The sequence below is a fragment of the Polyodon spathula genome, chromosome 7, assembly GCF_017654505.1.
Source record: "Polyodon spathula isolate WHYD16114869_AA chromosome 7, ASM1765450v1, whole genome shotgun sequence".
NCBI lineage: Eukaryota > Metazoa > Chordata > Actinopteri > Acipenseriformes > Polyodontidae > Polyodon > Polyodon spathula.
The window spans coordinates 50824236-50837716 of record NC_054540.1 but is presented as its reverse complement, the minus strand read 5'-3'; the positions used below and the strand labels follow the sequence as shown (position 1 = coordinate 50837716).

The 13481-nt window shown below is 34.5% G+C and overlaps 1 protein-coding gene across 2 annotated transcripts in view; it reads right to left on the bottom strand.

Moving 5' to 3' along the window:
* nlgn3a (neuroligin 3a) overlaps nucleotides 1-3532 on the bottom strand; it is a 124647-nt gene extending 121115 nt beyond the window's left edge. For both annotated transcript variants that reach the window (XM_041255693.1, XM_041255692.1), the window contains exon 1: nucleotides 3290-3532. The gene's annotated coding sequence lies outside the window, so the exon portion shown is untranslated. The remainder of the gene's footprint in view (nucleotides 1-3289) is intronic.
* Nucleotides 3533-13481: the final 9949 nt, after the last annotated feature.

Sequence of the window (13481 nt, the reverse complement as noted above, 5' to 3'; positions counted from 1 at the left end):
ATGAAGTAAAGTTGTTGCATGTATTTTTATATCTAATGTATGTTCTATTTATTTGTTGTCCCTGTCTATATGCCCTTCATGTCTACAATGACATAGGTGTCGCTCAATGTGTTTACACAACCAGTTAGTACATTTCTGTGTGCAGCAAGCAAAATCAGCCATTTTAGCAGCCATAATATATAACATGGTTCATCACAGTTCTGGTATCCTGGCTGAATACATGTGATACATTACCATAAGCAGCTTTACTTGAATGAGTACCTGGGCTGCATCCAAGAATACAAATCACAGCTCTCACAACTCACCTCATCTTTGTCACCACAGCAGTACTAGTATGATTACTATGGTAACAGTCACATGACTTCCAAAATAGTTTTTGGCCAGGGAAAGCCAACATTTAGTTTCTGACAGCCAGCATTAATTGGTCCTCCACTAACTTTCCTGTTGCAGTTTTTTTTTTTTTTTTTTAGCATGCCTGCCTGCTAGCAAACTGACATTTGGTGGCAATATTTGATTCCATTCACAAAGCATGATGGGTTAAAAATACTTCATGTTAAATCAACAAAACCCATTGACATCCTAATCATAGACAAAATAATCATCTTTTCGCCTTATCTTTATGTTCAGCATATTGATGTTATGTTATATTTAAACAGGCCTGGTCAGCAAGTGATGACATTTCCCTCCCCTGTGGTCTTAACTTGTAAGACCATCCTAAAAATGAAACTTGATAACAAGTAGGTATTTTGAATAGGTTGTTAAGACAAATTTAATATGATCTTAAGCATCCAAGTAGCTTTATGAATGGCAGCCACTGATTCAACCTTTATGGATATGCCCCAGGCATTGTTGTTCACTGCTGCAAAAAATGTCACTTAATTAGTATTCAATAGGCCTATTCTTAAATGGCATCACTTTATAAAAAAAATAAATAAAGTAGCATTCTACACAACATAGTATTACTAGACCGTGCCTACATTGCACTTAAAAATGCTTATAATTAAAACAGTAGTAAATATTGGTAATTTTTATTACTGATTTATGAGGTGTCATTATAGAAAAAAGAACAAAGCGTGAATTAATGTATATAATTAAATTGGTAATATTGTTATTACCTTGTTGAATTAAATCTGGAATGCATTTCTCTATTTTATTTTTTTCCCCGCCAGTCTGTTAATAAATAGTAATACCTGTTAAACAAAACAACTATTTACAGTCTAAACTTGTCTGAGATGCAGCCGATACTCAATTGAAATGAAAAGTAGAACTAGGAATTTTTTTTCCCCCCCTTTTGAATTGAGTGTGTGGAGCCGCAGGGTCCCTGGTAGAGACGAGTATACGAGACAGGAATATAAATAGAAACAAAACACAACACAAGTACATAGCCATGCAAAATCCTTCCACAAAAAGTTTTTTTCTTTTTGTAACGGGTTGTGGTCTTTTTGACTATATGGTATATTGGTTAAAAAAAAAAAAAAAAAAAAAAGATACAATTATTATGTTAAATTCTAAAATAATAATATAGACTCTGCTTTGTATAAAGGTAAAGGTTTTCCCTTTGACGATATAAAAAAATAAAATAATTATAATAAAAATGTTTTAAAAAAAAAACTATCCGTTTAAATGTTTCCGCTCAACTCGCACAATTACTTATTCAAAAAATCACCATGACAACTCCAGGGCTGGCAAATTTTGCTATTCAATCCTTCTGCTAATTTTTAATAATGACAGAATTTAACCACTTTGCTGCTGGCCCCTTCAGTGAAATAATTCATCATGAATTAATTCATGTTGTAAGTTCTACAACAACATTCTAATGACATCAAATGCACTGGAGCAAAATACAAATTCTGAGAATACTTAACACTAAACTTTAGAATAAATGGTAATAAATTTAAGGTGGTATGGTAACCCATTCAGATTAAATATGTAAAAGTCTTAATGCATTGAACATTGTCGTTTGCATTGCTGGATAAAGACGAAGATGGTTCGATTTTACAGCAAGTGTTTCTTTAGAAATACATTTATCAACTTTGACCGTCACAATAAAAACGTCTAAACAGAAAAAAAGCATTTTTTTTTTTTCTGACTAATAGAACAGCCTACAGTCACGTAAAAAATAATTTAAAAAAATAACCTTTAGCTGAACACTTGAATTTGATTCCTTCAACATTTCGTTCTAATAAAAGGGCTTTAAAACGTGCTTAAATTGTCTGAACTGCATTGTGAACCTTTAGCCAACAGGTCTTAGTTATTATACACGTTGAACATGTATTTAATACCAAGACATGAAAATCTGGACTAATTCTGCAAACAACATGTTTTCCAGATGTGAATTGTGCATATTAATCTCATGTTCTGAAGAAACAGTTCCAAGAAAGCTTCTATATTTTCAGAAACGCAGGACGTTTTCCCTTTCACGAGACTACACTAATGTGCCACAGGAAGAACATGCCACACATGAACACATTTGGAATCAAGTTAATTCACTGAATCGAATTGCAGCCATGTTTATTGAATAAACTACAGAAGCCGGTCTGAAACACAGCAGGTTTAAAATATTTTCACAGTTATGTTATATTTAAGTAAGTATTAATTAGGTTGACATGCAGAAAAAAACATATCTATTGATAAACCAGAAATCCTACGTAACAGTAATGTAACTAAACCGCAGCATCTCATTTTTCAATCATAAATGTACATAGGCTGTTCACTATTGCCCCGTAACCACATCTGAATCTGTAACAGCACCGCAGCGTGCAAAAGTACATTTCCTGTTAAAGCCTTTAAGTCTGTTTTTTTCTTTTTTCTTTTTTCAAACTGATAAATATTATTTTCTCTTCATATGTTGTGTCCATCTACTGTCTTTAGGTATTATTTCTACATAATCTGTAAAAGATGACGGTAGGTCTTGAAGATAAAAATAACGTACTGTCGGTATATATTGCAAATATATTTCCAGTGCATTTTTAAATGAATTTAGATTGATTCGTCTTAAAGTATTTGTTCAGGTACTAGTTGCTCAAAATGATCTGCATTTTCTAAATATTTACTTGCTAATGCAAAACAGCTAATACATTCTATTTTCAAACCCTAAACTTTTTTTTTCCCTCTCTCAAAAAAAAAAAACAAAAAAACGTAATAACCCAATGTTTTGTCTACTCTAAATGTCATTACATTTCGTTATGCTTCACGTCATATAACCGTGGGATTTTGGAAAATCATAACGGCCACTAATTTGACCCTTCAACTAGATTTAAAAAGAAAACTCTTCCCCAATTACACTCACCTGCTTTGAAGAACTATCAGATTCCCCATTTGCTGCTGAATAAAAAAACACTTTTTCAATATTTTCCGAAATGGATTCTTCCTTTCCTTTTTACCGTGTGCTTCTCAATAACGGTAACCACCTTTTCTCCCGTTGCATCCAAATTTGGCTTGATTTACCCTTTTTTTTTGCTCCAGGTTCAATGCTCCGTATTGATGCTCCACAATCTTGCCCATCCGTGAGATTTCAGTATGTCTGTGTCCGCGCTGCGCGGTCATGGTGCAAAATGTGTGCGCGCATGAAGATGCGCGTTCCTTAGCAACCGGGGGCACACGCTTTCAGTGTCACGCTGTTTAACTATTTAGGATCCGGTAATTGAAAATGTAACTCATTTAATGAGCTATTCTGTTTTTTTATTGATACTTTCCAAAATGCTTTCACTGAAATACAATGTACAGATATCCATTGAAACCTGCCTTTCCACTTTTTTTTTTTTTTTTTTTTTTAATTTTTTTATATACATTATGTATTAATATTATTTGCTATTATGTATTTTTAATCATTTGGCAATGGCACAGAGATAGAAGATGGAATTGGCTTTATGGAATTTTGTGACTCAACTTAATTATGCGACACACAACTGAACACAATTTGTAATTTTTAATATCTATATTTAATTTAAAATGTTTTGTTACTTTGACTTATAAATCTAACTTTCACCACACATTCAGTTCAGTAACCTTTAAAAGTATGTTTGTCCTTTTTGTGTCATACACACACACACACACACACACACAAATATGAATTTCAGAAAGCCAGAAAACAGTGACAGCGTTTTAATCACCATTTTAGTGTTTGAAGCATCTTTCTTTTGTAGTATGTTTAGTAATTAATTGTCTATTAAGTCACAGAATCATTATTTTTTCACATTCAGCCATTTTTTTCATGTTGTGAATAGGGCAAGGGAGAAGGGCGTTCCTTTGAAAAGGTGTGGGACAGTGATGTGAACCAATCACATGACTGAGGCAGACTATTGCCCAGTGGTGTAAGAATGTTAGGGCAATAGTTCAATCTATTTTTGCTCCTATGAAGAGGTTTTAACCAATCACAGGCCAGAATTCACACACACACACACACACACACACACACACAACACACACACATACATATATATATATATATATATATATTATATATATATATATATATAATATATATATAGATTATATAATATATAGATATATATATATATATATATCAATCAGTTATATATAATTATCAGTTTGTATTTAAATTTCTTCTAGATCTAAGAGGTCAACATTGCTTTTATAATATCGTATATATATATTACACAGATGCCTTGAACGCTCATCTGTCCACTTTATAACGGTGAAATTACCACATTGTTGTCCTTATATATATATATATATATATATATATATATATATATATATATATATATATATATATATATATATATATATATATACAGTGCCTTGCAAAAGTATTCAGACCCCTGACCAATTCTCTCATATTACCGAATTACAAATGGTACACTGAAATTTCGTTCTGTTTGATATTTTATTTTTAAACACTGAAACTCAAAATCAATTATTGTAAGGTGACATTGGTTTTATGTTGGGAAATATTTTTAAGAAAAATAAAAAACTGAAATATCTTGCTTGCATAAGTATTCAACCCCTATGCTGTGGAAGCTCCCAGTTTGCACCAATGAAAGAAAGTGCCCTAACGAGGACACAATTACCTTACCATTGGCCTCCACCTGTGAACCATTAAAGTTGCTGTCACATTTTCTGGATAAAAACCCCACTGTTGAAGGATCATTGGTAAGGCTGTGAATCTGAAGGAAAATGAAGACCAAAGAGCATTCTACAGAAGTTAAAGATAAAGTAATACAAATGGATAGATTAGGGAAAGGGTACAAAATAATATCCAAGTGTTTGGATATCCCAGTGAGCACAGTTGTATCAATAATCAGGAAGTGGAAGCTGCATCACACCACCCAGGCACTACCAAGAAAAGGCCGTCCCTCAAAACTCAGCACTCAAACAAGAAGGAGACTTGTGAGCGAGGCCACAGAGTGGCTAACAATCACTTTGAAGGAGCTACAGAGTTCAGTGGCTGGGAGTGGAGTAATGATGCACCAGTCAACCACATCAAGAGCTCTGCATAACACTGGCCTGTATGGGAGGGTGGCAAGAAAGAAGCCGTTACTCAAAAAGTACCATCTGAAAGCACGTCTGGAGTTTGCCAGAAAGCATGAGGGTGACCCAGTTGCGATGTGGGAAAAGGTTTTGTGGTCAGATGAGACCAAGATAGAGCTTTTTGGCCAAAACTCAAAGCGCTATGTGTGAAGCAAACCTAACACTGTCCATGCCTCAAGACACACCATCCCTACAGTGAAGTATGGTGGTGGCAGTATCATGCTGTGGGGATGCTTCTCATCAGCAGGGAATGGGCATCTTGTTACAATTGAAGGAAGAATGGATGGAGCAAAATACAGGAAAATACTGCAAGAGAATCTGCTTCAGTCCGCTAAAAAACTGAAGCTTGGGAGGAAATTCACCTTTCAAAAGGTCAGTGATCCCAAGCACAAGGCCAAAGCAACACTGGAATGGCTCAAGAACAAAAAGGTGAATGTCCTACAGTGGCCCAGTCAAAGTCTTGATCTCAATCCCATTGACAATCTGTGGCACTATTTGAAAATTGCGGTCCACAAGCGTCGTCCAACCAACCTGAAAAAACTGGAGCAAATCTGCCAAGAAGAATGGGCCAAAATCACTCCGACACTGTGTACAAAGCTGGTACGTACTTACCCCAAAAGATTTAAAGCTGTTATTGAAGCGAAAGGTGGCTCTACCAAATATTAATGTGTGGGGGTTGAATACTTATACAAGTAAGATATTTCAGTTTTTTATTTCTCTTAAAAATATTTCCCAACATAAAACCAATGTCACCTTACAGTAATTGATTTTGAGTTTAAGTGTTTTAAAATAAAATATCGAACAGAACAATTTCAACGTACCATTTGTAATTCCGTAATATGAGAGAACTGGTCAGGGGTCTGAAAACTTTTGCAAGTTTAACAACTTATTTTCCTAACTTTGAAACATCTGAATAATGTAGATTTCCGGATATATAAAAATATCTGTCAATATGGCCACTTGGTAAAAGAGTAATGCAGTGAAACAGTTATTTAAAAAAAAACTTTTTTTTCTGAAAACACCAGTTATAGAACTTGACTGAAAGTATTAAAGTAAACATCAGTGTATCAACTGAATGTCAGTGGGATCTAGTCAATTGATCTAAACAGCGGTGGATATAATTGCTGACACTGTATCCTATTTCAAAAACAAATTTGCTTCTAAATGACAAAATTACTCTAAACTCACATTGGTCCCCTTCTTTAAAAGTTTTAAACAGCGCTGAGTAGCAACATTTCGATCTACTGAACAGACTTCAGTATCTCAAAGTGTGCACCAGTGTCACTGATTTGGACAGAGGTTAATGTGGCAGTGGAATAGTTTTACCTGGACAATACTGTTCCCCACCCTCCAACACTGCTCACTTAATGGTCACCTATGGTATCCCTCCAAAATAATTTTAAACACCATGCAGATGCAAATAAATGCCCAGGGTTGACCATGAAAATACATCTTACAAATAGCATTTATTATATGCCCAACCCCTGTACCCATATGGAATTATTTTTGGATGAGTAACCAGTTCTATAACTACTTATAAATTGATCTAAATGTTGGCGGTCATTGCTGTTTAAAACTTTTAAGGGGTCTTTGTGAAAGCCATCTTCTATACCAATGTGAGTCTCTAGATTATTGTTGTCTTTAGAAGTATTAGTAGTATTTAGATCAATTAATAGCCCCCTTAGAAGCCTACTTAGAAGCATATCAGTATTATATGAATGGGCTACATTATTAAGATATTGCAACTAAAGACACGAAATGAAACATAAATTATGGTCTGGGGCAATTCCCATTAAACAGCATCTGTTTTCATGTCCCAAAAGTGTAACGGGTAAATTAGAAATCCAAATTGTACATTAATTTATGGAGGGAACAGCATGGAAATACAAATACAGGATGTATTTTTCTCTATTAAAAAGGATTTTGTCTGTCATCAAAGTCCCCTTTGTGTCTACTCATTTACTTTGCAGGAAACTGGGTAGCTCATAATAATGTCGAGAGGTTTGACATAGTCCAGCCTCTTAACAGAAACAGAAAAAAAACTAATTAGCTGCTTATCCTCGCTATCAGTCAAGGGACCAAAAGAGAAGGAAATAAATTCTACAATAAATGTCAAGTGGCACAGTTTTTGAAAATGTGAATGCACATGTACTGTCTCTTTAAAAGATTTAATTTAATCATTTTGTAGCCCCTTTCTAGGTCATAGCCGAAAATGTTGTTCAACAGTAGTTTTTAATGCACCGTATTTCATTACAAAAACAGACAACAGAAGGGATGTAATCTTTGTCCCTGCATGTCACCCTGTCACTCTGCAGCAGTAGGGGGTTATTAAAACAGACTCAGCTCCTGGGGTAATGGTGACTTTGTTTCTCATTTCAAACCCATTTGAATTCATGCCATCCTGACCCAAGTTGAACTTGCCCCATATTCACAATGAGCCAGGACGGTTTTTCATCTGTTCAGCTGCATTGGCGGTGGCATACAAATGTGAACATGTCAAGACATTTAAAGAATAAAGACTTTCATGCTGATTTAATGGGAACGGTTTAATCTTTTCCATTATTTTAAATAGTGTTTGCAATCATTCTGCATGGTTTTAAGTTTGGTTGTTCCAAAGCTGAGATGTAATAATGTTGCCCTCTACTATACTGAGTTCAGTTCACTATTGGATGTTGAGGCTGCAGTAGACTTGCTGTAGACTGTAGAACTCGGCGAGTGTTAGATGAGAGGGGAGATTGCCAAGAAGTAACACATTGCTAACAAAATATTTTTTATTATTTATTGCATAATTTATTGTATAATTTGTTCACCATTGTGATTCTGTGTGGATTTCTATAGTACAGAGCAGGTGAAACTAAGTCAGGAAAGACTGGACAGTCTACAGCCAACTGTTTCTATGCACCTCAGTGAAATTACCATGTTGCCATCTTGATACTCCCAGAGAATCAGACAGCCAGTTTGTGTTGAATTATGAATAATGCAGCAACTACCATAGCATTTGGAAAACATAGCACTATGCATATGTCACTGTTTACTCTTAAATAAATACAATATGTGCAAATGCTTGAACAGCCCTTTATTAGATTTATTGTTCAATGTAAAGATAAATGTATCCCAGTAAACAGGGTCACTTTTCAAACTTTCTCTCGCTGATATAAGGGCTGCTATCTACATCATATATAGATTGATTGATGCCAGACACTCCCATAAGCATAACACATGCTGGCTGTCTGACTTGGGAATAAGAAGACGGAGCAGCAAAAGATTCAGTAAGCAGGATAGAATCAGCCTCCAGTCAATCACCCACCAGCACAGCTCAGTGACAGAGAGGAATTGTTCTTTTTCATTTTATCCTATTCATACAATTCTAACTTATTCTTTATTTAAATACTTTCCCCCCCCCCTTAACTTAGAGTGTTCAATTTGTTATATTTACCCACATTCTTTGAATGTCACCTCACCAATGTAACACACATCTTGGCCCAGAAGAACTAAAGACAGACATCCTTCATTCCTGAGGTCTACCTAATCATCTTTTTTTTTTTTCACAGCGGAAACAAAGCAATGTTTTTACCAAGCAACTAAACCCTGCAGGACAGCTTGACTTTTCTATCTGGCCTTGTCTGGAGTGGGACAGTAGGGGTCACTGTGACTGGGGGAAGCAAATTAGCCCCAGGTAAATTCCTGTCCCTGACCCATGGCCACGTTTCATAACTCTACACAACCACTCAGAACTAAATGCCTTTTACCAGTTGAAGCCTGTTTTAAAGTATATGTTATATGTTATGAGTATATTTGCTCTTCATTAGTTTTCATATGAACTGATTTTAAAATAAAGTATGAATAAAAGAGTATAAAGCAAATACAAGAATTCCAGAAGGATAATAAAATGAATGGCATCATTGAATATGCTTCAACTAAAATAGGTTTCTGTTAGTAATTTTTAAAATTAAATTTAAAAAAAAAAAAAGTATACATTTTGATGTTTTGTCTTGAAGCATATAATTGCAATGTATACACTGTTACAATACCACCACTGTATGTTTTATAGTTACCGGTATGGATGAATTAACATTTTGTCAACCAATTAATGGAATCTAAAGTCTAATCGAATATACTAAACTAAAAAAAAAAAAAAACATGTTTAAAAAATAGAAATGGATTGACTGAAAGAGCTCTATTATCTTGCTATTTTAGAGCATCATTCTGTTCTAAAAGTTTCTATTTCTTTGAATGTTTAAGTTTAATGCCGGACTTGAGATATGTTAAATAACAGATTTAAATATTTCTCATGAGTTCTCATGAACTTATTTATTTTATTTAATTTTCACTCTATTGTACTCACCATGTACTCCTGTTTAATCATGTGGATATTTACAAAATAATAAAGGTCCATTATCACAACAGTATCAGATCTACAATTAACACAATTTTGTATAACGGATGTAAACCTATTCTATTTTCTTATAAATCTTAATATCAAATAAGACAACGTATACAGAACCTACCATTTATCAAAATGGAAAGAATGCATAATTCAAACCTTTAAAATTCAAACTGTCACAGTAAATATCTTTCCATGCTGTTCACTGTCCTCTCATTTATGATTTTTGTAAATAATGTAATTCATGTTGGGAATAGATTTAGCAACAGCTTGTTATAATTATATTACGTGCAGCTGGTCGAATGATTGGCCTAAGAAAGCATCAGTAGAAATTCTTTACCAGAAAAAGACAATAATGTGGAAGCAAATTTGGCAAACTAAATAAAGTATTAACAGATTGTAAAATAATAATAAAAAATGTCCCCCCATTTCTGCTCATGTTTGTTTTAGCTTAAGCTGTCTTGCTGCTTTAAGACTGTACACACACCTCTGAAAAGGAAAGTGACAGATTGGGATGGTAATGTTTTGTTATGATCTTAAAGCATCTATGGCCTTGTCTCCCAGCACTTGAAACTCCAGCCATAATGTTGGTAATAGGGTGGTGGTCCTTAGACAACCAGCTCACCACCACGGCTCAGATTTTTATTTTTTTATTTTTTCATCTTGAGCGATACGGGACCTTTTAGCAATGATGACCTCCTCTAATTCATTCAGTCAGTCATTCTCAATGTCCAATCTATTTTTACCCCTGTGCATTAACCTCTGAATCTTTTAAGACACGGTATCACTTTATTTAAAGTCAGCCTTCATAAAGTTGCAAAACGCTGTATAGACACGTACTTCAGGATCATTTTGAAAAACAAGGAAAAAAGTATTCCTAACATTTTTGTCAAGTGTGTTACCATAGCATTTCTTTTTACTGTGATTGAATAGCTCGTTAATAAACAGGTTAATGGGTACAAGTTATAGATTTGCACTTCAAATGCTGAATTTATAATATAACAGTGCATTTGGTTTGTAACAAATGTTATGAAAGCATGTTATGAATACTGATATGCCTGCAGTGTCGGTTTTCAAAGTGATTATGAAGGATCCTGTATGTCTAATACCATATTGTGTAGCTTATAAAGGTGTCACCTTGTTAGATCATTCAAATAAGGACAAGATTATGAAAATCTAACATCTGGCAATGCATTTGAGTTCATCAAGTGTATTTCTGTCTGTAAAAATATTTAACATGCTATGAAGGGTCATATTTTAATGATTTAAACAAAGCAGTACTTGGATCTGCTATGTCTAGATTAAATTAGTTCAAAAGCATTATGTAAAATAGAGAAATCCATCATTACAGATAAACATGCCTCAGTTATGCCATTATTACAAATATACTGCAACTTTTAAAAGTATTTCTATTATTTATTTATTTACCTTTGTCTGAAATAATAATTTTAGACCACCGAAAATTAACTTTGAGAGCAGGACTTGAGCGTCTGTTTGAAGCACTTCATCAGTAAGCAGTGGATTTAGACAGGTGTCATTAATTAGCATCATCTTTTGAGCCATGCTTTATTTGCTGTTCCATTATTACCATCGAAAACAAGGGGAAAAAACAGCAACATCAGGTCCATATTAAACTTCCAGTGCAACCGGAGGACCGTCAAGGTGGTCAAGTAGTAAACTGGGTTTGTGGTTGGAGAGCATAGAATAGATGTTGTCAGTTTTGTTCCAAAAGAAAGTGGAGAAATCTTGAATCATAAAATATCACAAACTACAAACTATAAAACATTGAATGGACCCTATAGGAGCCTTATTTTCAAAGTATTTACTAAAGTCTTTACTAAACTCCTATTTTATTAATTGTGATGCCAAAATGTAATGTTCATTAAAATGATTTGCTGAAGATATAATTGGCAATCGAACAAAAAACATGGTCACAAATATATTATTTGATATAATTGTATTGGCACAAAAAAGGGCAGAATTTCAACCACAGTGACTTCACGCTGCAGCAGAGGTGCAGGAGAGGAGTGGCGGAAATGTGACCAACCAATGGTGAGGAGGAAAACAGGTACCCTTAAATAACCTTGGCTTGATTCTGATTGGCCGGTCTGAAATGACATTTCCATTTTAATTTCCACAACTCAGACAACCGCGACCCAAGTTTCTTATCTCTTAACAACCAGAATATATTTTGTAACTCATTAAAGAAGGAAAATACCAAAGATACGTGTTCCTGTGCTTCAATTCAATGCTGCAGATTTTAATCTTTGCATTTGACTGCAAGGATTATCCATGGTTTACATCCCTACCTTCTGCCTCCTGCTTGTTTCCTCTTGAACAAAATGCACCGCCACACAGGGCACTAGCTCGATTACCACCGGATTAAAATGTCATGATATTATACCTGGCATTGTACACTTTCCATTGCTCACCCTAATCCTTAGCATCCTTTAAATGAAGCATCCTTCCTTTTGAATTTGCTTCAAAATAGGGCCCAGTTTCCAATGTGTAGATTTCAAACTTCTTTATAGTGGCATTGGTGTTTGAGGTTATTTGCATGACGTTTTTTTTTTTTTTGGATTCTGTCAAAAAGAAATATTCTCTTTTAATTCAATGCTTTAAAATACATATTATCTTTATGAACATTGTACTTGGTCCTCCATTGTACTGTGTTGATAATCATTTGGTTCTTCAATTGTTTTTTTGTTAATTCAGGTTTATTAAAATATTCCAAAACAGTGCTAGTGTTAAACTGCTGCTTAAACTTTGCAGTAAGTCACATGATCTTCATTGCACGTATACCATTGTAATGAACTTGAAACATAAAACAGGAAGAGATTGGGCACCAGGAAGCACAGTAACTTTAAAACTTTCAAGAGACAACGGAATGCTGGAAAGAAAGGTTCTATTCTTATTCTAAAAGTGACTCGTATCTGGACTTAACTCTGCAGTGTAAAACTATATACAGCCACCCACAACTTAATTCTAGCAAACAAAATCATTTAATAGATCTTATCTGATTTGTACTTCCATTAGCCAAACAGATCTCCAATGTGCAGTTTTGATAGAAACATTGCATCTGGTGCTAATCTCTCAGTTTCTATGCCTTATGCTCAGGTTTTCTGTTTGCTCTTGTACTCCCTTGGTCATTTCACCTTGGCAGTATTCTGTGTCAAAGCATGTAACTTGCTGAAAGCAGGTTTGTCAATAGGGGAAGCAGCTGGTTGGTTTATGAAAGGAAAGAATGACCAAAGCAATTGAAACACTAACTGAAAATATGGTGTGCAAACAGAGATTTCTTCAACCAAGTCTAGTACTATACACAATGTCCTAAAATTAAAATTCAAGTTTACTGCAACATGTGTTTCTTCCAAAAAAGAACAACTGAGACTTATATAACACATGTTCATGCAGAACCTGTTGGCATTATTGAATTATATTGTAAGCTACAAGCAATTTAAGGGGACAATTACACAATTTAAAGTACACTTAACCAGAGAGCCTGCACCAGAGAAAAAACACTTTGCCAGATTAGCTACAGACAAAAGTCTTCACCACTAGTGAAGTTCGCATAGGTGGCTCATCTGCTTTTCCATATTAATTC